General features: G+C 38.3%; 1 protein-coding gene across 12 annotated transcripts in view; it reads right to left on the bottom strand.

The window, feature by feature from the left end:
- shank3a (SH3 and multiple ankyrin repeat domains 3a) overlaps window positions 1-23,066 on the bottom strand; it is a 229,440-nt gene that overhangs the window by 197,196 nt on the left and 9,178 nt on the right. For 9 of the 12 annotated variants that reach the window (XR_014124032.1, XR_004775895.2, XM_081715342.1 and 6 more), the window contains exon 3: window positions 7,033-7,177. The exons of the other annotated variants lie outside the window; for them this stretch is intronic. The gene's annotated coding sequence lies outside the window, so the exon portion shown is untranslated. The remainder of the gene's footprint in view (window positions 1-7,032; window positions 7,178-23,066) is intronic. 12 annotated transcript variants of the gene reach the window in all.

Genomic DNA, 23,066 nt, shown 5'->3' on the forward strand with positions numbered 1-23,066 from the left:
TTGGATTGAGTCGTCGAGCTGACTGTAGGTACTCCAGGTTTCGATGGTCCATGTATACCAATAAGGGATGTTCAGCCCCTTCTAACCAGTGTCTCCATAGCTCCAGGGCAAGTTTGACCATGAGAAGTTCCTGGTGCCCTACATCATTATTCCTTTCGGCGGGTTGTAGTTTCCTGGAGTAGAAAGCACAAGGGTACAGTTGAGGTGGGGTGCCTTGTCTTAGGGACAGAACTGCCACCACTCCTACTTCAGAAGCATCCACTTCCACAATGAATGGAAGAGAAGGGTCGGGCTGATGGAGGTTGTGAAACAAAGGCCCCCTTCAAGGTTTGGAAAGCCTGATACGTGGCTGAGGTCCACTGAAGATGCTTTCTGCTTTGTTTCTTGAGGAGGTCTGAAAGGGGAGCAGCTATGGTGCCAAACCCCCAAATGAACCTTCTGTAGAAGTTGGCAAAACCCAAGAAACATTGCAACTCCTTGACGGTGATGGGTTTAGGCCAATCTTGTATTGCAGTCATCTTATCAGGGTCCATGGAGAGGGCTCCCGGTTTGAGGGTACACCCTAGAAAAGTGACACATTTACTGTGGAACTCACACTTCTTGGCCTTGGCATACAGTTGATGTTGCCAGAGACGCGTCAGGACGGCCGTTACATGATCCACATGCTCCATTTCAGATCAGGAAAACACAAGGATGTTATCTATCATATCTTGAAATATGTCATCCATAAATGCCTGAAAAACTGAGGGACTATTAGATAACCCATATGGCATTACTAGGTATTCATAATGGCCTCATGTCGTGGTGAAGGCTGTCTTCCACTCATCACCCTCACGTGCATATGAAACTCCAATTTCATGAAGATGGTAGCTCTTAGCAGTCGTTCATGAGTTAAAGAGATGAGGGGAAGAGGATAGGAATACTTTACTGTCACTTTGTTAAGGGCCCAGTAATCAGTGCATGGCCTTCAACTTCCTCCTTTCTTTTCCACGAAGATTTTTTGGGTAGGGGTGCTCCAGGAAGGTGTTCTACAGCACAATCACAAGATCGATGAGGTGGGAGTTTAGTCGCTTTAAGCTTAGAGAACACATCTGAGAAGGATCTATAGAGCTGAGGGACAGACTGGAGAGCTGGTGGCTCAGGGCTCTCGACTGTAGTGGAGAAGATTGGCAAAGACATGCAGTTCTGGAAGCAGTGTTCACTCCATGATAGTAGTTCAGCTGAGGACCAAGAGATACAAGGGTCATGGGTTGACAGCCAGGGAAAGCCCAGAATAATGGAGTCACGGGACAAGGGCAGAAGCAAAAATTGAATTGACTCACAATGAAACAACCCAATCTTTAGCGTGACCAGGACAGTTTTGTGTAGGACTACACCTTCACCTATAGGTTGGTCATTAAGAGAATGAATACATAGTGGGGGATTTAAGGTGACTCTAGGGATTCCTAGTCATGTAGCTAACCCAACATCCAAAAAATTCCCTGCTGCACTGGAATCCACCAAGGCAGAAAGAGAAAGACTGTTACCATAAGGACTACAGGGAGTGTAAGCTGATGATTAATATACAGCAGAGAAGATGTACTTACGTGTATGTTGAATGTAGAAGTCCTCCCATTCTCTTGATGGAGATGGACAGGGCAGTTGTCGCGGAAGTGACCGTTAGTGCCGCAGTACAGGCACAATCCACTGGCAAATCGTCTGGCACATTCTTGGGGGATGACACATGAGCGACTCACTTGCATCGGCTCAGGGACTTCACTGGATCCGTCATTAGAATCCTCCAGCACAAAAGTATGGGGGTGGCATGCACATTGTAAGGGCTGATGGGTGCGTCGTAGGTTATCCACAGTAATAGCAAGTTTGATAAGCTCAGGCAGCAAAGTCGACTCCCATTGGCATGCGAGTTCTGTCTGGAGTCCCAGCCACTGCCAGCGGTGACTGTACGGAATTCTCAGGCGTAGTCAGCCACCGTGCGCCTCCCTTGTCATATCTCGCATAAAATGGTTCTGGGATCCTGTCCACTTGCAGGATGATCGAAAACAGCCTTGAAAAGATTGTCGAATTCTGTTTCTGGCTGTAACACTGGGTCCTGGCTATCCCAGAGGGTGGTTCCCCAAGCACCTGCCTCACCAGTCAGTAGCGATAAAACAAATTGTACACGGTCCTTGTCAGTGATGAATTGCACGGCATAATGGGAGAAATACATGGAACACAACATCAGGAAGTTCTTGCATCGATCTGGAGAGTCATCAAATCGCTCTGGGACGGCCACGGGAATACAATGAGTAACTGCAGTAGACAGTGAAGGAGTCACAGCAGTCACGGTAAGAACTACCTGTGAAAGTCTCTATATGGTTTTGCGTAGCTCAACCATGGAAACCTCCTGCTGGGCCAGTCTGTTTTGTACCTCCGCTGGATCCATGAAAAGGCGAAGTATTCTGTAATGAATGCACACACGTAGTACATCCAGTTGCAGTGGTTTTATTTTACCAACCAAATTAATATGTGCAGTAAGGCTGGTAAGCGTGGTCGGGTCGGTCCGGGGTCGATACATGGGGTAGCGTTCAGGAGGTGTCCCAAGGGTCAGGCAGGAAACAAGGTCTAGAAAGCACACAGGATGAGGAAATGCTCGGTACGCCACATAAGAGCAATACTTCACAACTAGTATGCGGGGAGGAGAAGCTTATAAAAGGGTAGGTAATGAGCGGAATAGAAATCAGGTGTGCGCTAAAATTCCGGTGAGTCAGATCAGGGGATGTGTGTGAGTGGGCATGGCTGTGCGGGCCTGATGGTTGTTCCTGGGGTTCGTAACACCAGCCTACAGAGAGGATTTAAAACACGATGTGTACATTTCTATATCTGGAGCCATAGCATATAGTTTTAATTGGGATTTATGTTTTTTATTTCGCCATATTGCTACCAGCAGTAAATATTTTATCAGGGCAGAAAGCAAAACTTTGACCTTCAGCAAGGGGTGACTGATTAAAACTTTACAAATCTTACTGGAAAACATATTCTTGATCTAGCTAGACATGACTTGTAGTTTATTTCTTGATATACTTTATAATGATTTATGATTTAAATAGCCTTATGAGTACAGAAAGCCTAGAAAGAAAGTAACTAGGAGTATGCAGTGCAGGTGCACACACTCACACACAAAGTTAACATTTTTTGGTTACTGTGCAAACCCACTTACAGTTCAAAGTTTGTTCCTGACGATTAACACACAAAACAGACTGGATTAAAAATGGCAATGGGTGGGGAGGGAATGATTTTTAGTTCCAAGAAGTAGGAATAAGGAGTGGGGAAGCTGTCGCTGACTGTCTCTCAGGCGATGACATGTTGTTACATATTTTGCAGCAAGGGTTGATGCATGCTCCAAGAAAGATTTGTAATTTTTATGGTTGGGTCATATTGTTGAAATTTGGGATTGTGTTTTATCATTTTAATGTAAAAATGGGTTTTTTAATGTTTCTCTCTCAAATGTCTTTTGTGCAAAAAACATATCTAAGGCCAATGATATTTCAAAAATAGCCTTCAAGCACTGAACAAAAAACACCCTAAGCATCTCAAAGCAAAATCAAGTTTTTTTTAATCTAACTGCTAAAATAAAATCTTAATACTGTCCTAATTTAAATAAACACAACTTTCAAATAAAGGATGCTAACTACACCAGTCGATCAACATTCTCAAAAGAAGTGGGCCAAGTCTAAAAATGGCTAAACTTGCAACAGTTACAAAGTACAGAAAACGTTTATCCCAACATCTTCACATTTCAGTAAACTGGACTGATATTACTGTCCTTTCATTTTTAAAAAAATGTAATCAGTTTCCTTTACCAAAAAGATCATTACTTTAAAGCTAATAACAAAAACATAACTATTTTATTCTAAACATCATTTCTGATGTGGATTTACCATTAAGTGCTATCCAAACTGCGATTGATGTTTAGAAACACTGGTGATACACATCCTGATATTACAAACTAAGAGCAGTTTTTAAAGTCAAAATTGATTTATGATCATACAATAGAACACACTATGGTGAGGCAAAAATGCATTATATTATATTACAATCAGTGATGCTATTAATGATGCAATGAATCTAATGGTAAATGCAAATGCTAATATATTGTGTCTTTGTCTTTTGAGGCCTAGCTCAAACAAATGAAGGAGTCTCAGAATCTTCTCTGGTTTCTGAGAGATGAAAAGGTAAAGAGAATATAAACCCTAAAGTGTAATAAAGAAAAACATGGACAGCAAACTGTTTTGTTATGAATGCTGGGCGCCACTAAATGTGGAATTAACACACATGACTTTGTTCTCCTTTGAGTCTCATGTCCATGTATACACCATGTATATGTCAGGCACTCTCCTTTACATAAATTCCTATAAAAAGGCCAATACAATCACCTGATACAACATAAACCATGACATTTTGCTTCTTTCAGCAACTATTCTACCACATAACTAGAATTAATGACTAAGGGCATTATAATGCTATTTATGCAGTGGAGGGTTCATTGCAATTTGCATACAAATGGACAGTGACATAATTTATATTGACTGAGTCTGCATTTTAGTACACAGGATTTTAATGGGGGAAAAAAACAACCTTTGGGGTTATAATGCAGAATATAAGATTCACTTCAAGGATAGTTACATCTGTAATAGAAGACCCATGTAATAAGCACATGAAGGAATCACATGCTTTCAAACCCCCCACACCCCAGCCCCCATTTCAAGGGACCATGAGTAATTGGATAAACGGTTCCTTCTTGGCCTGCTGTCTGTCATTGCAAGATTAGGTCGTGCACAAAAGAGCTAACAAAGGGTCTAGAATTTATTTTAGGCCTTTTGTGTAGTCTGTTGCTTCTGTATCTAAGCTGTCTGTTGCTTCTGTCAATGCCAGTAAAACTACTTATTATGAAAGTGATAAATATGAATTAATCAATCAAAATGATTGGGCCAAATATTAGGTGTTTGGTACCATGTTAAGAAGCAAGAATATACTTCTAAATGCTAACAATTCTGTAAATGAATGCATTAAGTTATTATGGAAAAACCATTGAACAGATCAAAAACATTCTTAAGCAGGTATAGGCATTTAAGATGCTGTATTTGGTGATGTCAATAGGTTGCAGATTTTACGCATTCATCTTGAGTACAGAGTCAAAACAACAAAACCTCTGTCACTGTCCAGTTATTTACAAATAGCACTGCAAGGCTTTTGTTAATTCATGGCAGTGTGAAATGTGAAATATCAGCATGAAAAGCATAGCTCTTCTGCTAGTGCTCTTATCCTAAACAGCCTTAGAAGCAAGTAACAAATGATGCCACCAAAGCAAATGACAGAAAAATAATAACAAAACTATTCCCCAGAGAGGATGCAGGCTTGCTAACATCAAAAACATCCCCAGACTTGGTCAAAGTTTTTCACCAATCACAAGTAATGATATAACATTTGAGTTTGAAATGTGCCATAGTGACTTTGAAAATACCACAAAGGATCGTCACAAAGACTGTACTGATGCGAAAAGACATGCAGAGAACCAAACCAACATGCTGAGACAAGATTAATGAGCTTGAAATTCAATCTAGATGAAAGAACTTGCATCTTGTCAGTTTGCTAGAGTTTTATTGAAAGGGGGTGGGTGGCATTCACATTAGAGTGTACCGATAAAGAAAAGTTGTTGAAATATGTAATAATTAAATATCAAATGTTACAATGAATGTTTACCATGCTAACCAGGATGACCTTCAATTCATTTATGACATTTTAAGCTATCTTCTCCATAACTGAATTAATCATAGGAGGGGACTTTCATTTGGTCTTCAATCTTATGGATAGGACATACTCCAAACCTACAACCGTAACTCAAGGAGCTAAGGCATAAAAGCTTGAGATTTAGATTTGGTAGACATTTGCAGGGTTGTACACAATCCCAAAATGAGTTTTCATTCTAATTTATGCTCATAAAAGCAATTTAAATATATATTTTTATAATATATTAAGAGTAAGAAATATCTGATTAATTCATGTATTTGGCTAGAACTGTCTCTGATCCCTTTACTACTAAATAAGACACAAATATTAGCTATTCAACAGCCATTAACTTTATGACTCTGACACCATTAAATACCATTCATCCAAAGATGAGTACAAATTTCAAAAAGTACTAACCAGTTTAATCAGCACATTAAAGCTATCTAATAAAATGATCAAAAATCTTGTGGAATGTTTGGAAATGTAGAACTCATTACGCGCATATAAAATCAATGTACACAAAATTTGGATAGATTATATATTGCATTATTAACTGGTAAGAGTAAAGACTGCTTAGAGGCTGACATTTCTATGATTGAGATACAGTAGGTAGTTGATAGGCTTTCTGCTAGAAAATAACCAGTTCTTTAGTTCTAGAGTTGAGTTTTTTAAAGCTTTCTACACCAGCTGATTGACCCATTAATGAATATATATATTTCCTTGCAACATAACAGAAATAGGTACAAGACACATTAGAATAAAAATTAATAAACCTTGGGCGTGTGTGGTTCCCATAGGTCTATTTCATTGCTCCTTGGGTAGGCTAAGCTTAAGTAGGCCTTGGCAGGCAGCCTAAGAAGACAACTTTGACTTCAAACTCAGACAGATGGAGTTTAGCCCTTTTAGGTCATCCATCTAGAAGAAGGACACTGATATAACACCAACGACACAAAGATTTAACTGTCGCCATCCCATCTTACTAGGCCATGGCAGATTAACCCTGGCTGTAAAGCAGGGGAAAGTATTCCATACACTGTATTCCACCTAAAAACTCTATTGTGAAAGCTTGAAGGGCATGTCCACATCCATAAGCAAAAGACTGGCAAAAGTAAACAGCATATTCAGCAGACTACAAAAGAGTCTGGAACAAAAGGCATCTGAAGAAAATACTAAGTTTGGTGTGTACAGACCTGGGCAGGGCACATCTCTAAGTTTGAGGATCATCACCTGTCAAAGATTGTATTGTATAGCGAATACACCACTCACCAAGAAGAAATACAGACTCTTTGAAGAAATCCCTTGATGCCTGTCACACTGACCACCATCAGTGGTCCGTTCTAGCCTCTGATCAAGAGGCCTAGCGACACACCATTCTTCAGACTCCTTGTTTGAGGACACATGTAGTGATGGTCTTGAGGAAAAAAGAGATAGATAAAGAACTGTGATGCCACAGCACCAAACTTAAGACAGTTTCCCATGCAGCTACTGCAGCCAGATCTAGTCACCAGCAAGCCTGCACTAGATGTGAACGGCCCCCTTCCTACATCTTCATTCATGAAGCCAAGGAAAGATTTTTTTGCTTGCCTCAGACTAAAAAAGCTTTGCCAAAATTCTTGCCGATCATACCAAGTTTGTACCTATGGACTGAACATGTCTTATCCAGAATTTTGTATATTTTGATCATGTCAAAACTCCCATAGCAACCATATCCTTTTGATACAGAAAACGTTTTGACCACATATTCTTTTTTTATTCAAAGAATAAACACTGGTCCCAAGTTAAGCAATTTGATTAGAATGCTTGATCATACCTCAATAGCTATTATTTAAACTAATTTTCCTTAACATAGGACATAAGTCAGGATTGGCAATTATCCCCCCTTTTATTTGTACTGGTTATTGATCAAATAGCTATTAGCTGACATACTTTCATTTGTGGTTTCAGTTAACAACTATCAACATTATATGCTGATGATTAAATGCTACACCTCAATGAATGATATGAATCTCCACCAGCCCTATCCACTTTGTTACAGGACTACAGGTGTAAAAGTGTAATTATGATTCTAAATTGTGCTGCTACAGAAGTTCCCCAAAGCTAAATTACTTTTTATAGAGATCTGATTAAAAATTACCTATTTGGCCCTGCACATTGCCAAAGAGATATCCCATGTGTAGAACTTTAATAATAGTAATAATAATAATAATAATAATAATACTTAAAATACTTAGAATACTTAATAATACTTAAAATTTAAAAAAATAATAATAAAAAAACATGAAAATCAGCACTCATTAAACTGCATTTAAACCTGTTACCTAAAAACAGAAGAATTCCATAGTGTCAACATCCCTCTGGCTGTTGCACCATTTATTGCGTTCTGTCATATACATAAGACAAATGCCAACCCATTTATTAAATGGAAATTAACAATTTGGAGGAAAAATGTAACTGTGTGCTAACATTGTAGGATTCCATTCTATTCTGTAACTCCTCTCTGCCATCAGTATTGATAGATAGCACCATAGTGGTACAATGACATTCAAACATTCAGTGACTTGTGTGAAAATGGCATGCTCATGTACTTCAAATTACAGAAAAACCTGACTCTTTAAACTAAACTAAATACCTACAGTTCTGGCATTATACACCATTCAGCAAGGTAGCAAACTGTTGCCTCTCCTCTTACTCCTTTTAGATGACGCTACTTCACTATTATTGGTAGTAGAGATTTTGTGAAAGCTCACAGCTACTATTTCTTTTAATAGCTGCATAAGATAATACAGTTTAATATTATTCATTGGATATACTTTATTCCTGGAAGGTTACACAAAAAGAATGCAGATCTCTTCAAATCTCCTTGAAACATATTGGGAAGCTTTCTTCCCAAACCTACAATTCATTTGTTTCTTTGTATGTATATATGCTTACTGTTGTGTGTATAGGTGTTTGTTATTATTTATTTGTTTATTATTTCTCCCTTTGTTAAGAAATCTTACTACATAAGAACTGCATGGGTAAGACTGCAGGTGTAAAATGTGTGGGGTGTAAAAACCTAATAAACATATGGTTAACAAAAAATAAAAACAATGTGTTATTTTTATTACTGTCCCATCACACGGAGTTATATTCATCTTCTATAAGCCAAGGTGTTAAAACACTTGCTTCTGTTTTCTGCAGTACAAGGCTACTGTGCAGAGGTACCCATTATTCATATATTTTCTGTGATTCTGATTGCTCAATACTGGACCTCATGCTAGAAAAACTTGTGTGAACTCATTTGAATGAATTAACTCTTAAAATGCATTCACCAGTTTCTCATATTTGGAATTTTCTCAAAGACCTTTACAGTGCTCAGCTGTTTCTATGGACTAATAGTTTGTATCTGTTTTAGCTATCCAAAAGAATAGAATATCCTCCATTTCAACACCTGACAGTGCAACCTCTCATACCATAACAAGTATTCTCTCATATGTCTAACCCTGCACCTCCTGTTTTAGTCATGTCCCACTGTTTTTTGGTGATACATTTTTCAGCCTATTTCATATCAAACCATATCTGAATATGTATATGACAGTATTGATCTTAAATGATAGCATGAACAGCTTGAGTGAACAACATCCTCTACTGATGTTGTTATAAGGATGTGTCACAGGCGTAGCACGTGCAGGAAAAGAAAGGAAGCAGTCTCCAACTGAAGAATATAAAAGTGCACTTAAGAACAAAATAAACCCAATATAACGACAATGACCAACAGTCTGTCAAAGAAACAAACATCTTATAAAGATATTAACATAGCATATCAACCCCCAGGAGGTGTGGCAAATGAGTCACAACACACACCATCTGAGGGAGGAGTGGTAAGTAACCAAAACAAAGATGTGTAACAACATAAAAGATGACAAAGATGGCAGTTTTCCAATTCTTCTTCAATGCTGATGGTACAAATTTTTTTGTAAATTGAAGGATCCAGTGATCCTTTCGAGGACACTAATCAATGTAGCAAATCATTTGGAGAACCTGAAGTTCCAAATGTAGAAGAAGAAACATGTTAATTGAATAAGTTCAAGTCTTGATTTGGATCTTAATTTTGGGTTCATCGTATCAAATCAGATTGAATCAAAGCTTATTTTTATTACATAGATATATAGAAAAGCAATTATTAAAATATCACATATGAGGCCTTTCCTCTGGAGGTCCTAACACACTCCTCAGACTGATGAACACCTTGCAGAGGATCAGAGTGCAACTAGACTGGGAAAGAAGACTTTGATTCAATCAGTGGCTGATTCTCTGATTCATGCAGTGGCTAATTCTCTGATTCATTCAGTGGCTGACTCTGATTCATTTAGTGGCTGTTATATGCACACTTTTTTGTATAACTTTACAGAACTTGTATACCCTTCTGCCATCAGAAAGCACCTCATACTCTGTGGATTTTACCAAATGTTACTGATGTACTTACAAAATATATTTTACTACCTCTGCCAATATTTATTATTTACCACAGTACATATGACAGAACTTTTTTTTTACAATATATTAGACAAAAGCTATGTATTCTTGTTTTACTTTTCTGTACACATAAATTTTCAACTTATGCAATTGTCACGATTGGCCCTCATCCTGAAGCCATTATAACGCTTTCTCATTTCTTTGTTTTTCTTTGCTTCCTTGTTGTTCTTTCCCTCATTTGTTTCCCCACCTGTCATTTGTATCACCTGTTCCTTGTTAGCCATTGTTAGCCCTCATCTCTGTGTGTGTGTGTGTGTGTGTGTGTGTGTGTGTGTGTGTGTGTGTGTGTGTGTGTGTGTGCATATATGACCCTGGACTTTGATCATGTCCTGTTTCCGCCACATAATCGATCCACATCACAGGAATCTTTTAGGAGTATCTCAACTCATATTTAATTTTAAATTGTCTATTGTGGATTTTTTTCAGTACAGATTTTTGGTGGAAACCAAAAGTGAAATGATAGCGCTACCACTGTAGAGTGAGGGGTGAGGGCCACAACCTAGTGATCTGCCTTGGGGCAGATAGACTTTTGATAGATTGTCTCTTGTGGTCTCTCTAGAGTGTATGCTCTAGCTCACTGTCTCATGTATTCTCTTTCTCCTTGGTAGCCAATACAACAACATCAGACAACCTCAACATTCAGAAGTGCTTTGTTAACTGTACAGTACACAGTTTTATTGCACACAGAGAATGGTTCAAATTTTGGCAGTGAGTACAGCTTTGAAAGACTTTTTGATATGCTGGACATCCAATAATCATATTTACAAGAGGCCTATTTACCTAAAAGAAGTCAATGTGGCATGTTAATCGATGTATACAGGATTGGAAGTGTTTGGAAATTTGAAGATTGAGCTAATAGTTCTACAAGCTCACTGAGCAGTGTGAGTGGAATGTCAGTGGTGCTGAAAGAACAGTGTAAGGTTAAAACCTTTCAGCACAAAACAACATTACAGCTAGCATTAAATCCTTTACTACCATCATCCTCACTAGCTGACAAATGGCCTCTCAATTGGGCAAATGCACTCAAGATTTTATTGGCAGCCACCATTTTCAAAATGGGTTTTGTTATTTTGCCAGTGCACCCTGGTAAACATGAATTTGTGGTTAGTTTTACAGTCAACATAACTACACATGAGAATGCATGAGTGAAGAGACTTGTATTTAGCAATGATAAGTGCATTACCATAGTCCAATAAATAAGTCCTATTTCATTTCCTTATGTAAGGGCTCACTCAGTACTGCAGCCCTGAAAGCAGAGCCTTGTAATCCTTCACCCTTGTGGTTTCCTTAGTGGTTCTCAAAAGGTATTTATCATCCTTTTGTCTAGCATGTGCATATGACATCAGAAACACCAAACCAAAAAGGCATCCAACACAGCAAAGATAAAACAGGCTTACCAAGCATGCCAAAACAAGGTTAATTTTACTGCAAGACAGAGGAAAAACAGAATAATCATCAACCATATGTGGCACTGGGAATCTCATAGGTTAGAACTATGGTGGAGAACTTTTTGGTGTTCAACAAGAGGCCAATGAACAATTGATAATCCTAAAAAGATTCTTGCCCATATTTGGCACTCATAGGTTGGAACTATGGTACAGAAATGTTTGGTGTTCAACAGGAGGCCAACTCTGAGCCAATGACCATAACTGCAAAAATTCTCTATTCCTGCCCTAATATCAGCATGGGAGTCTATACTTACCTCATTGAACTTAATTAGCTGCATCTTTTTTTGCCAGAATTACCTCTGCTGAATATCCATTTTAAACCATCAAATAGTATATCATCTGGATATATGCTAACTTTTTATGACAATGTGCATTCCACAACAGTGATTTTGTCTTTTGGTTTGATTTGGTTTGCTGCTTGTAGGTTGTTGTTTTATCCACTGCAAACTGTTAGCCATTATTTCCCATCTTGATATTCCAATAATCAACTTTCTTTTTCTAAGATTATTTTTTTCCATTGGTCAGGCTGTCTTATTAGTATTATTATAAAAATCTGAATTCTAATTTCAATAAATATTAATAATTTACCTAACCTGCCCCATGTAACATTTTGCTGAGCTCACTAGAAACTGAGAGGAAAACATAAGAGGAGTTTGTAAGGAGTTAAGGAGTTTCTGAGGAAACCAAATGCCTATGTCTGATTTATGAAAGGCCATGATTGTTGGACACAGAATGAAGATGAATCATTTACTGATCCAAGTAGTGATTACAAACACAGCTCAGATCATTCTTTTTTTATTGCCAATAGCCTATAGAATGTACCGTGCGTGATGGTCAAATGTTCAATCTACTCTTCTCAAACAATAGGTTACAGATTTAATTAAACTAAAGTGATCATTGAACTCACTAAAGTAAGTCTAGACTTCACCTACTAAACATGCTAAACATATGACCTGATATTCAACAAATGTCGGCATGTGACATCATGTATTAAACCATTATAGGGGGCATAATATCTGAGACACCTTTCCTCCCACAAAAGACACTCCTGTGCATCCTGTGAATAAATACATTCAATAAAGAGACAGGAATGGAATAGCCTTCTATCCTTACTAACCCAAGAAATGTTTGGGGTTCATACACCTGCCACATACAACCATTTCCTATCACCTCAAACAATACTCCTCATATAGAAGAATACATCCTCATATACCTTGGATATCACACACTCGTTTGGATTAACTTGGTTTCTGTTTAGCACAGTAGTATTGCCAGTAGACGCTTATCAAACATCTTTCTCAGCATTTTCTTTCAAATTTCTTTCATACTTTTTTAATGTCAGTTTCAATTGAGACATCCTACCATCACCACCCTCTGGCTAAAATGTGAAGAAAATCCTCTGATCTGAACATTACACATAAAACCAAATTACTCACACAAATAAACAAAAAATACGCACAGCAATGCTGTCTAAGAGGAATTAATTAACAAGTTCCATTGGACTGTTCAAAGTGTTAGCATATATGGTTCTAACTGTGATGGGAAAAGCATGAATCTTTATGAGAAAGTGAGAAGCTGAGAGTAATGCAGTAACAACCTGATTGCAGAGTGCTTCAGTTGTCAAAAATGCAACTGCTGTTATTTGGTAATTCAGTAAAGCATATCAGAAGGCAGAGGGAGAGAACAGGAGAGGGAGGGAGTGTGTAAGAGACAGTAAGAGAGAGCACAAAGGAGGATAAAGAGGAGTTCTTGGTATAGACAGAAAGCAGGCTGCAACTTTTCCTAAACTAGTGAGAATAAGTTAGATAGAGAAAATAAGACAAACAAAAGCAACACAGGACATAAGATATTAGTTTAAGAACAAAGAAAGAGAAGAATATTGTGTATGTAATAGAAAGCCCAGCAAGCACACAAAAACAGCCTAGTTCAAAGCAGCAGAAAGAGTAGGATTAGATGGTGTGTAATTTTAATGTGTGCTGTAGGCTACTCACCACTACAGAGGCAAGGTACACTAAAATGCATGGTGGATAGGACTGCATGTAACCATGGAGACTGAGTGCATTTCTGAATGGTAGTGAAAGAAGCTGGTTGCATTTAAGAGACAAGCAGCTCCACTTACCTCTGAAAACCATTCTCCTGCTTCCTTTCTTTTTCTCTCTCTCTGTTACTATGTTACACGCACACACACACACACACACACACACACACACACACACACACACACACACACACGCGCGTGCTCTCAAACTCAGCACAACCCTAAGCGGTGGGGATAGGAGCTCCTGGTAGCTTGACATGTTACCATGGAAACTACAGAGGAAGAGCCCACCAAGGGAAAAAAGGGAAAAGCTTTGGAAAAAGAATGCCCACACAAAGGCTTTAGCAGGTAAACAAGAAGTACAAACATAGTCACAAAAGTCACAGGACACTGAAACATGGATAGTCATGAAAGTTTCATTCAGATTTTTCTGGAACCTATACGGGCTTAGTAGAAACACTTTAGTAGAGTTCTCTACAAAATGACTGAATGAATCCCTAAGAGAGAGTAATTCTGAGGAAGTTGATTATAGTGCTCCTTAAGGGGTTTAGCCGAATGCATGTGTAGGATCAGTTGATCAGTTGAAGTAAATTATTTTCCTGCCATCTAAAACTCAACTCAAGAGATATGTTTCCATCTGAAAATGCACAGGGAATTCGTAGCAATTATCCTAAAACACTGAAAAACCAAGAAGATTTTCTTTATAGGCATTGCTGTTTTGGAAAGATGGCTTGGAAAGGGTATTTGGTTATCTGATTAAATTTATGAACTATATCTGGACTAGAGCTTTTATTAAGTTAGCCATCATTATATCACAGAACATAACAAAAGGTATTTTACATTGCATAACTATATGTTGATCACTTGTATTCATCTTCTTGCTTTCATCTCTCAAGCATCTTGATGAGGGTCTGCACATTAGCTAAGATTTCTATGATGAGATTCATGAGCCCAGGATGAAGAACAAGAGACACCTCTAAGAAGTCGCATTCCACTTACTCAAGCACAAGATAGGGCAGTGCAATAACTGGGGAAATTGCTTGTGTCAGAGAACATGCACTAATGTTTTTGCTTCATAAGAGCTTTGGAAGTGCAATACAGAAGGAATAGTATTCTAGGTCGTTATTGAGTCATTAAAGTATTTTTTACTATACTCACACAACAATAATGAGTTTGCTGTTGGAAAAGGCAGATCATTCAGCAATCTGACTAAGCAAGTGATTCAGCATGACGTTTGGTTGTTATACTGTCAGTTTTAGTGCCTTTAACAATGCAAAAATCTATCATTTATACACGTTAGACATGCTCTGAATATTGCACATGCGCATACATAACTCCTATTATGTACAAAACGACATTTTAGGGTTGTTGGGGGATTTTTGCACAGGTTGCTATAGCAACATTCTTTGAAGCGATGCCTAGATGGGAGCAAGAGATTCCTCATTTATTTTATTCTTTCATGTATCCTGCGAGAGCTGGAGCACTGCTGTCTCATTACCACCACACATCACCATGTAAACTGGCCAGCAAAATGCCTCCTGCTCACCGTAAACATTTGAGTGACCTATGAAGGAAGGAGAGAGTGCAGCGTGAGAGAGCACGTGTACGTCCACTGGTGTACGGAGCAGTCATTAAGTATTTAGATAGCTAGAACCAAGCAGGCAAGTAGAGGCCAATAAAAGAGGTACAGAGCAGAGAGAGAGTCTCTCAGCTCATAACTCCAGATGATCAGATTTCCTGTTCTGCTCTGTGCACTGCCACTACTCGTACAGATGGAGGATCACAATCTGAATCTGAAGCAGATAACCTGGACAGAGTCCCAGCATTTATACAGAGATAATATTTGCGCTCATCTGTTTTACCGACTGATTTGCAGCTGATAGGATTCAAAACCTGAGATGTAACACAGGTATTAAACATAAGGATTGTGTCTCACCTTTCATACTTCAGAAAACAGAGATATTTATGACAAGTTACATCTCAATTCATAAATCATATTATAAGGCCATCACAGAGCACTGAAAAAAAAACAGAAAAGATTGAGAGATATACAGTAGTAGAAAAACATTAGGTTTGACTCAGTTACCATATTAATTCAATATAATTAGGCCTACTGTTTTTAAAATTACACACACACACACAAACAATAGCTGAAAAATATTTAACTATTAATTAATTTTTTTCTCCATTATTAGTTAAGACCTAATTACTGCAAACAATTATGGTTTTAACCAACTGCATGCCCTTTACTAGACATTTTTATATCATTAAGTCACTAATTGTTTTCTATCTTGAATGATAAGGATGGCAAGCTATGCCTCTTCAGTCTGCCTGTCTCAGTGTTTCTTTTTATTGTTAATTCTTGCAGTCTCTACACTAATACTTAAAATGAAACTGAATGTTAGCAAACAAATCCTGGACTACTACATCTCAAATAATTGTAGAATCAACTAATATTAGAATACTAACAAATGTTTGTTTCTTTGTTTTTTAGCAGCATTAAAGCAAACAAAACTCAATTTCCTTTAGATTTAACTAGGGCATAAAGGAATGAACCAAATAGGTATATAGCTGGGAATTAGGACCTGCTGCTTGTTTTTTTACTTATTTTAAAGATAACCATGATTGCCTGAACCAAAATCTAAAAATCTAATTAGCTGACTAGTTAGCTCCCTGGCTAGCATTAATTCAGCAGCTCTGTTGTAGAAAACTTATTTATTTACTAGATATCTTACACCTTATCTCTTTCTGGTGCAAAAAAAATAAATAAATATTCTGGTTTAAAGTCAGTAAGTGGTCAGAACCAAATCCAATATCAACATTCTAAACAACAGGCATAGGTCACAAATACCAGAGATCATTATGTAGACAGGCAAAAAAAAAAACAAAGGTGACAACCTAAACCCATGAGAACTAGAGGTCAAAGCCAGTCAAACAAACTCTGCTATGGAAAACTCAAGAGATGCAGACTAGCAACAAGAACTCGCAACCACTGATTGCTTAACAAGGAACAGGTGATAATGTGGTGACAGACAAGGAGGCGGGTGCTACTCCAGTGAATGTTCTGACTTCTGACGGCCAGAGGTGTCACCCTCCTGAGCTGGTGTTTCCTCTGCTCAGTGCTTTATGGCTGTTCACTCTGTATTGCACAAAACTGCTCAGAGTGCAGACAGGAGGGGCAGGGGATAAATGTAAGCCGACCAAACATAATCATAAACGAAGAAAAGGGGTTTTGCGTAGAAATGTTGTTTTGAGTTTTGCTTATAACATTTGAATGTATACCTTATATTGAAAGAGACATTTTATATTAGGAAAAAAGACAACCTGAACCTCCAAGTGTCTGTTCTTATAGCTTGTAAAAAAAATAATAATAATAATTCAAGCTAATTATGTTTAGCCTGTAAAGTGCAAAATAGTCTATTTAGGTTCAGACTGTTTTTTGTTTGTTTGTTTGTTCACTCATGGTCACTGTTGCCAAGTTAGAAAATATTCAGATAACATAATTCCTTATATTATCCAGTATTTTATCATTCTAATTCACTATACACCTGGAGATAAATAACACTGCAGATATAATTAGCAAAAATAAAATAATAAGAAATATGGAAAAGGCACCTGGTGTTGGTTGCAGCTCTGGTATCACTGTACCTCAGGTCACTTAATAGCTAATATGCTCTTAGTCTGCTGAACACTGCTATAATGATGCCCACTATACATTTAACACATTATGGGTTGCATTCTCTCAGTTTCAGCTCATACTGAAAAATGGTGACCTTCTTCAAACATTTGTAGAACAGCTGTTTGCTGAGGCTGGTTTGGCTTGATCATCAGTAACCATTATCATAGTCAGACTCATGAACATTAACTAAATGAAGGTCTGTAGTGGTCCACGGGTCCAAGCCCTTTATACAGACTCATTCAACTAATCTATTTTAATATATCTCTCTGATCCTTACCAATCCTCCTTCTCCCACCAAATGAACCACTGGATGACTAACTTCTCAATTTAATTAAACCACCTCTCCTCCCAGTTGAATTGATCTGTATTGAGGAGGCTTACATTAAAATTGATTGCTTTCAACTTCTATGGATATGGTGGTTCTGAAGAGTATGTTTCTCTTATTAGTACCTAAAAGAAATAACCCTTATTCACTGATAAAACACAGAGGCCAAAGGGGTGCAGTGTACAAAATCTAAACAAGGGTCGCCATTTATTTATCTTCTGTTTGTTCAGGGGGAGATAAGAGAGGCATGTGGACAGGCAAATTCATGCTTACCAAGGTGGAGAACAAACACACCACTGGAACATCAGCTTTTCTTTAACTTGACCTTGATTCTTAACAGACAGTTACTAACATACAGACTCCGGGTTATCACGCGCTCACACCCATCAGGACAAAGGACAATGAGTGGGAAAATTCCAATAAAGAAGGGAGAACTTTGGGGAAAGTTTGTAAAGTGTGTGTGTGTGTGTGTGTGTGTGTGTGTGTGTGTGTGTGTGTGTGTAATTCATGTGTGTAATTCAAAAAAGCACAAAATAAAATGTAATATATATTTATAGATATAATAGATACATAAATCACCTTTAAATGTTCAAATTGTATAGAAAACTAGAACAAGAATGCTACAGTGTTATTCAAAGTCAAAAATGCTCTTTAGTGAACTCTGTACAGTAATGTTAATATGATTGCCATGGTTTCTCTTTTTTCAAACATTATTGGCTCTGGCTGGTTACACACCTTGACACAATGCTACATCCTGAATCTGAATTTAAACTAACTTTCCTTCTACTTGTTTTTTTTGTGTTTTTCAGAAGGCATTTTTAATTTGCGTATATATTAATCTACAAAAAAATGACATTATTTCTACAAATATGGGAAAGGTAGTCTAATCTATTGTAATTACATTTAGACTTATTTCTGTCTAGTGATAAATACAAGGTCCTTGTTAGACCTCAGCTTAGCTTTGGTACTTAGCTTCCCTGATTTGTGTGTTTTAGAAATATGTCTAATACTCAGGTGTTTTTGTCAGGCAATCATTTTGCTATTACATTCAATGATATTTTCACACACAAATCACGTTGCATAAAAATAAATAAGACTACAATAAACAATAACAAAAGGAGTACATACAGTCTGAAACCAACATGATGAAAGCCCCACATTTCAGAGTTTTGCATAATTACATATTGCTGATGTATGTACTAGAGTCATTTTCCACAATGAGTACTGGTAACCTACAAGGTGTTCAAGGCCTTGTGGCTAGTGAAGAAGGATAGAGAAGTGCTGGTGGATGGCATTTAGCTGACTGGAGGTCTCATTAATACAGGCAGCACTGTGTGGGGTTGCTCTGCTGGTAATTTATGTCTCTGGATAAGGCTATAAACTCTGACTTTAGCCCTGCCTGCCTCAGACAGCTTAGCTTTACAGCTCCTCTGATACACCTCACTGCTCACACAGGCAATATGTGTGTACGTGCGTGCATGTGTGTGTTGGGGAGGGGGGGTGAAGTAAAAAGTGAAAAAATAAGTTAAGAGAGTTTAATTAATGAATAAATTAATGGCATAAAAGAATGAGTGAAATGTGTGAATGTAGCTGAAAGGGGGTGGGGATAGAGAAGAGAAAACGAGCAGAAACAGCAGCAGTTCAGTCAGCAGCAGGTGCAAACTGCAACCCATATACTCAAAATAAAGACATAGCTCTGTGCACATGCTGTTGAGCAGCTCTGAGGTGGTGTGTGTGTGTGTGTGTGTGTGTGTGCATGTGTGTATGCATGCGTGTGTGTGTGTGTGTGTGTGTGTTTACACAGCCAAATAAATCTCAACAGAACCCAGCCCATCCTGCAGCAGCAGCGGGCCCGAGTCTTCATCTGATCCCCCCATCTCTGTGCCATGCAGAGGAATTACAGCTACCATCTGGAACCGCGGTAAGAGCCAGACAGAGACAGCAGAGATCAGGTTATAATGGGACAAAATATTGCCAGAACTTTATACAATGAGAATGAAAAAGGGAGTCACAATAATGAGGCAAGTGTGAGGTGAGTGAGAGTCAGGGAAAAATTAGAAACAAGGATGAATAAAAGAGAAACAGTGTGTCCTTGCATTTAATTTGTATGTGTGTGTGAGTGAATGAGCCTACAGGTAGAGAAGAACACTATGATCATTCCTCTTCTGCCATTCAGCCTGTGATCTGTAGGAGAGTCATCTCTCCAGTTCCTCCCTTAGTAGTCCTCTTGCCTTGCACTCCTGCTCTCCATACATTTCCCCATTTTTACCCTCTTTCTATTCCTGCCTTTGTCTCCATCTCTGGTGGGACAGTACATTGCTTGTCTCCCTCCCTCTGCCTTGTATGACAAGTGGTGGGCTGTGATATTTTTGCACCAACATGGCATTCTGAGGTTATCTGGCTGTTTCTAGCAATGCTGTGTAAGTGTAAGATGTGCCTGTCTTCATGACTGAAGAATATATAATGCATGCACACACAGAGAGAGAGAGAGAGAGAGAGAGAGAGAGAGAGAGAGAGAGAGAGAGAGAGAGAGAGAGAAACAGAAACACACACTTTCTTTTAAAATTTGCCATGATTAGAATGATAAATTGAAGTTTCCAGTGCATTTTTAAAATGTGCAAGCACAGCTATTTCAGTCAAGACAAGAACTAAATGTAGAGACATTTAGATAACATATACAGCTTAAATATAAGATTTGATTATTTGATTAAAATGCTCAGAATTCACACAATTCCATTGATTATTACAGGAAGATTTAATAAAAACAAAGAAATTCTTGCAAAGAGGCCCAAATACAAATGGCCCAAATACACTTCTTTAGTATTACTTCTATAGTATTACTGATTATATCACACCAGAAATGCTTACTAAATTTAAGATTACTATTCAATACCAATTCACCTGATGTGGCAATGTTGGATGTCCAAGAATAAAGAATTTTAAGAAGACGATTAGCAGTCATTGAAGTTCATTCTTTTATTCATATTTTTGAACTTGGCCTTTATTCATAAAATCACAAAATTAAAATAAAATAAAGAGTTATTATATTAATAATATGGGTAATTTAGTATGGCACAAGGGTTTTAAATGTTGTCACTGTGTTTGCTACTGAGTTTTTATTGAAAACTCAATAAATGTTATGGTGTTAGAAGTAAAAAAAAAGCTCTTTGGTGAACTCTGTACAGTATTGTTCATATGATTGTTATGGTTTCTCTTTTATTTAAACATTATTGGCTCTACCTGTTTACACACCTTGCTACAATATTTGTTACATCAAATACAGTATATTGCCAAAAGTATTGGCTCGTCTGCCTTCGCACGCATATGAACTTGAGTGACATCCCAATCTTAATCCATAAGGTTTAATATGATGTCTGGCCACCCTTTGCAGCTATAACAGCTCTCTTCTGGGACGGCTTTCCACAAGGATAAGGAGTGTGTTTATGGGAATTTTTGACCATTCTTCCAGAAGCACGTTTGTGAGGTCAGACAATGAAGTTGGTCAAGAAGGCCTGGCTCGCAATCTCCACTCTAATTCATCCTAAAGGTGTTCTATCAGGTTGAGGTCAGGACTGTGTGCAGGCCAGTCAAGTTCTTCTACACCAAACTCGCTCATCCATGTCTTTATGGACCTTGCTTTGTGCAATGGTGCACAGTCATGTTGGAACAGGAAGGGGCCATCCCCAAACTGTTCCCATAAAGTTGGGAGCATGAAATTGTCCAAAATCTCTTGGTATGCTGAAGCATTAACAGTTCCTTTCACTGAAACTAAGGGGCTGAGCCCAACTCCTGAAAAACAGCCCTACACCATAATCCCCCCTCCACCAAACTTTACACTTGGCACAGTGCAGTCAGACAAGTACTGTTCTCCTGGCAACCGCCAAACTCAGACTCATCCATCAAGTTGCCAGATGGAGAAGCATGCTTCTTCACTCCAGAGAACATATCTCCACTGCTCTAGAGTCCAGTGTCGGCATGCTTTGCACCACTGCATCTGATGCTTTGCATTGCACTTGGTGATGTAAGGCTTGGATGCAGCTGCTTGGCCATGGAAACCCATTCCATGAAGCTCTCTATGTACTGTTCTTGAGCTAATCTGAAGGCCATATGAAGTTTGGTCTGTAGTGATTGACTCTGCAGAAAGTTGGCAACCTTTGCACACTATGCGCCTCAGCATCTGCTGACCCAGCTCTTTCATTTTACGATGGCCTACCACTTCATGGCTGAGTTGCTGTCAGTCCCAATCACTTCCACTTTGTTATAATACCACTGACAGTTGACTGTGGAATATTTAGCAGCGAGTAAATTTCATGATTGGATTTGTTGCACAGGTGGTATTCTATCACGGTACCATACTGGAACTCACTGAGTTCCTGAGAGCAACCCATTCTTTCACAAATGTTTGTAGAAGCAGTCTGTATGCCTAGGTGCTTGGTTTTATACACCTGTGGTCATGGAAGCGATTGGAACACCTGAATTCAATGACTTGGATGGGTGAGTGAATACTTTTGGCAATATAATGTATCTGAACTGGAACCTTCTACTTTATACAACATTTTTCTATTTTTATATGGTAATCTACATTATTCTACAAATATTTAGACTTAATTTTGTCTAGGGATAAATGCAAAATCCTTTTTTGACCTTAGCCCTCTGCTTTTCAGTCCTTTGGCAGTACTTTATATTCTCACATTTGGCTACTTGACATTTCCATTGTGCTGCCACTTAAAGTCAGTGAAACAGACACACAGATCTCTATGGCAAATACACTTGTCCCCTTTATTTACCAATGAAAAAGAGTCACTGTCAAGTGCTGGCTATTACTGCAACTTTGTCATAAGACAATTACCATTTACATCAAGGTCAAGTTGAAGACAGGTCTTAGGCACGTTTCTTTGGTTTCCGATTCAACTGTGCAGAGGGACGCATTCACAGTGTCCTTTTAATCAACATCCTACAGCGAATAAGAGCTTAAACAGCTAGCTCCCTAAGCATGCTCACTTGCCATCATGATCAGTTCACATTATGGATACGACTGTGAAATACAGTCACATCCTTGTACAAGTAAGATCACAGAGCTTGATTGTGGGTGAAGGTTAGGAGCAATCATATAATTCAGTCTCATGCTGTTACCCTGTTGCTTGTGCACAGCATTATAACCCATTAGCCCAGTGTGATGTATTCCACTCTCAAAGCAGCTGATCATACATTAATACAATAAATCAAAATAACCTGCAAACTTTAGCCAACATTGCAACAATATTAAGCAACTGAGCTATAGTTTAGTAAATGCCA

This window comes from Electrophorus electricus, chromosome 6 (assembly GCF_041902795.1).
Source record: "Electrophorus electricus isolate QZ-2024a chromosome 6, ASM4190279v1, whole genome shotgun sequence".
Lineage (NCBI taxonomy): Eukaryota > Metazoa > Chordata > Actinopteri > Gymnotiformes > Gymnotidae > Electrophorus > Electrophorus electricus.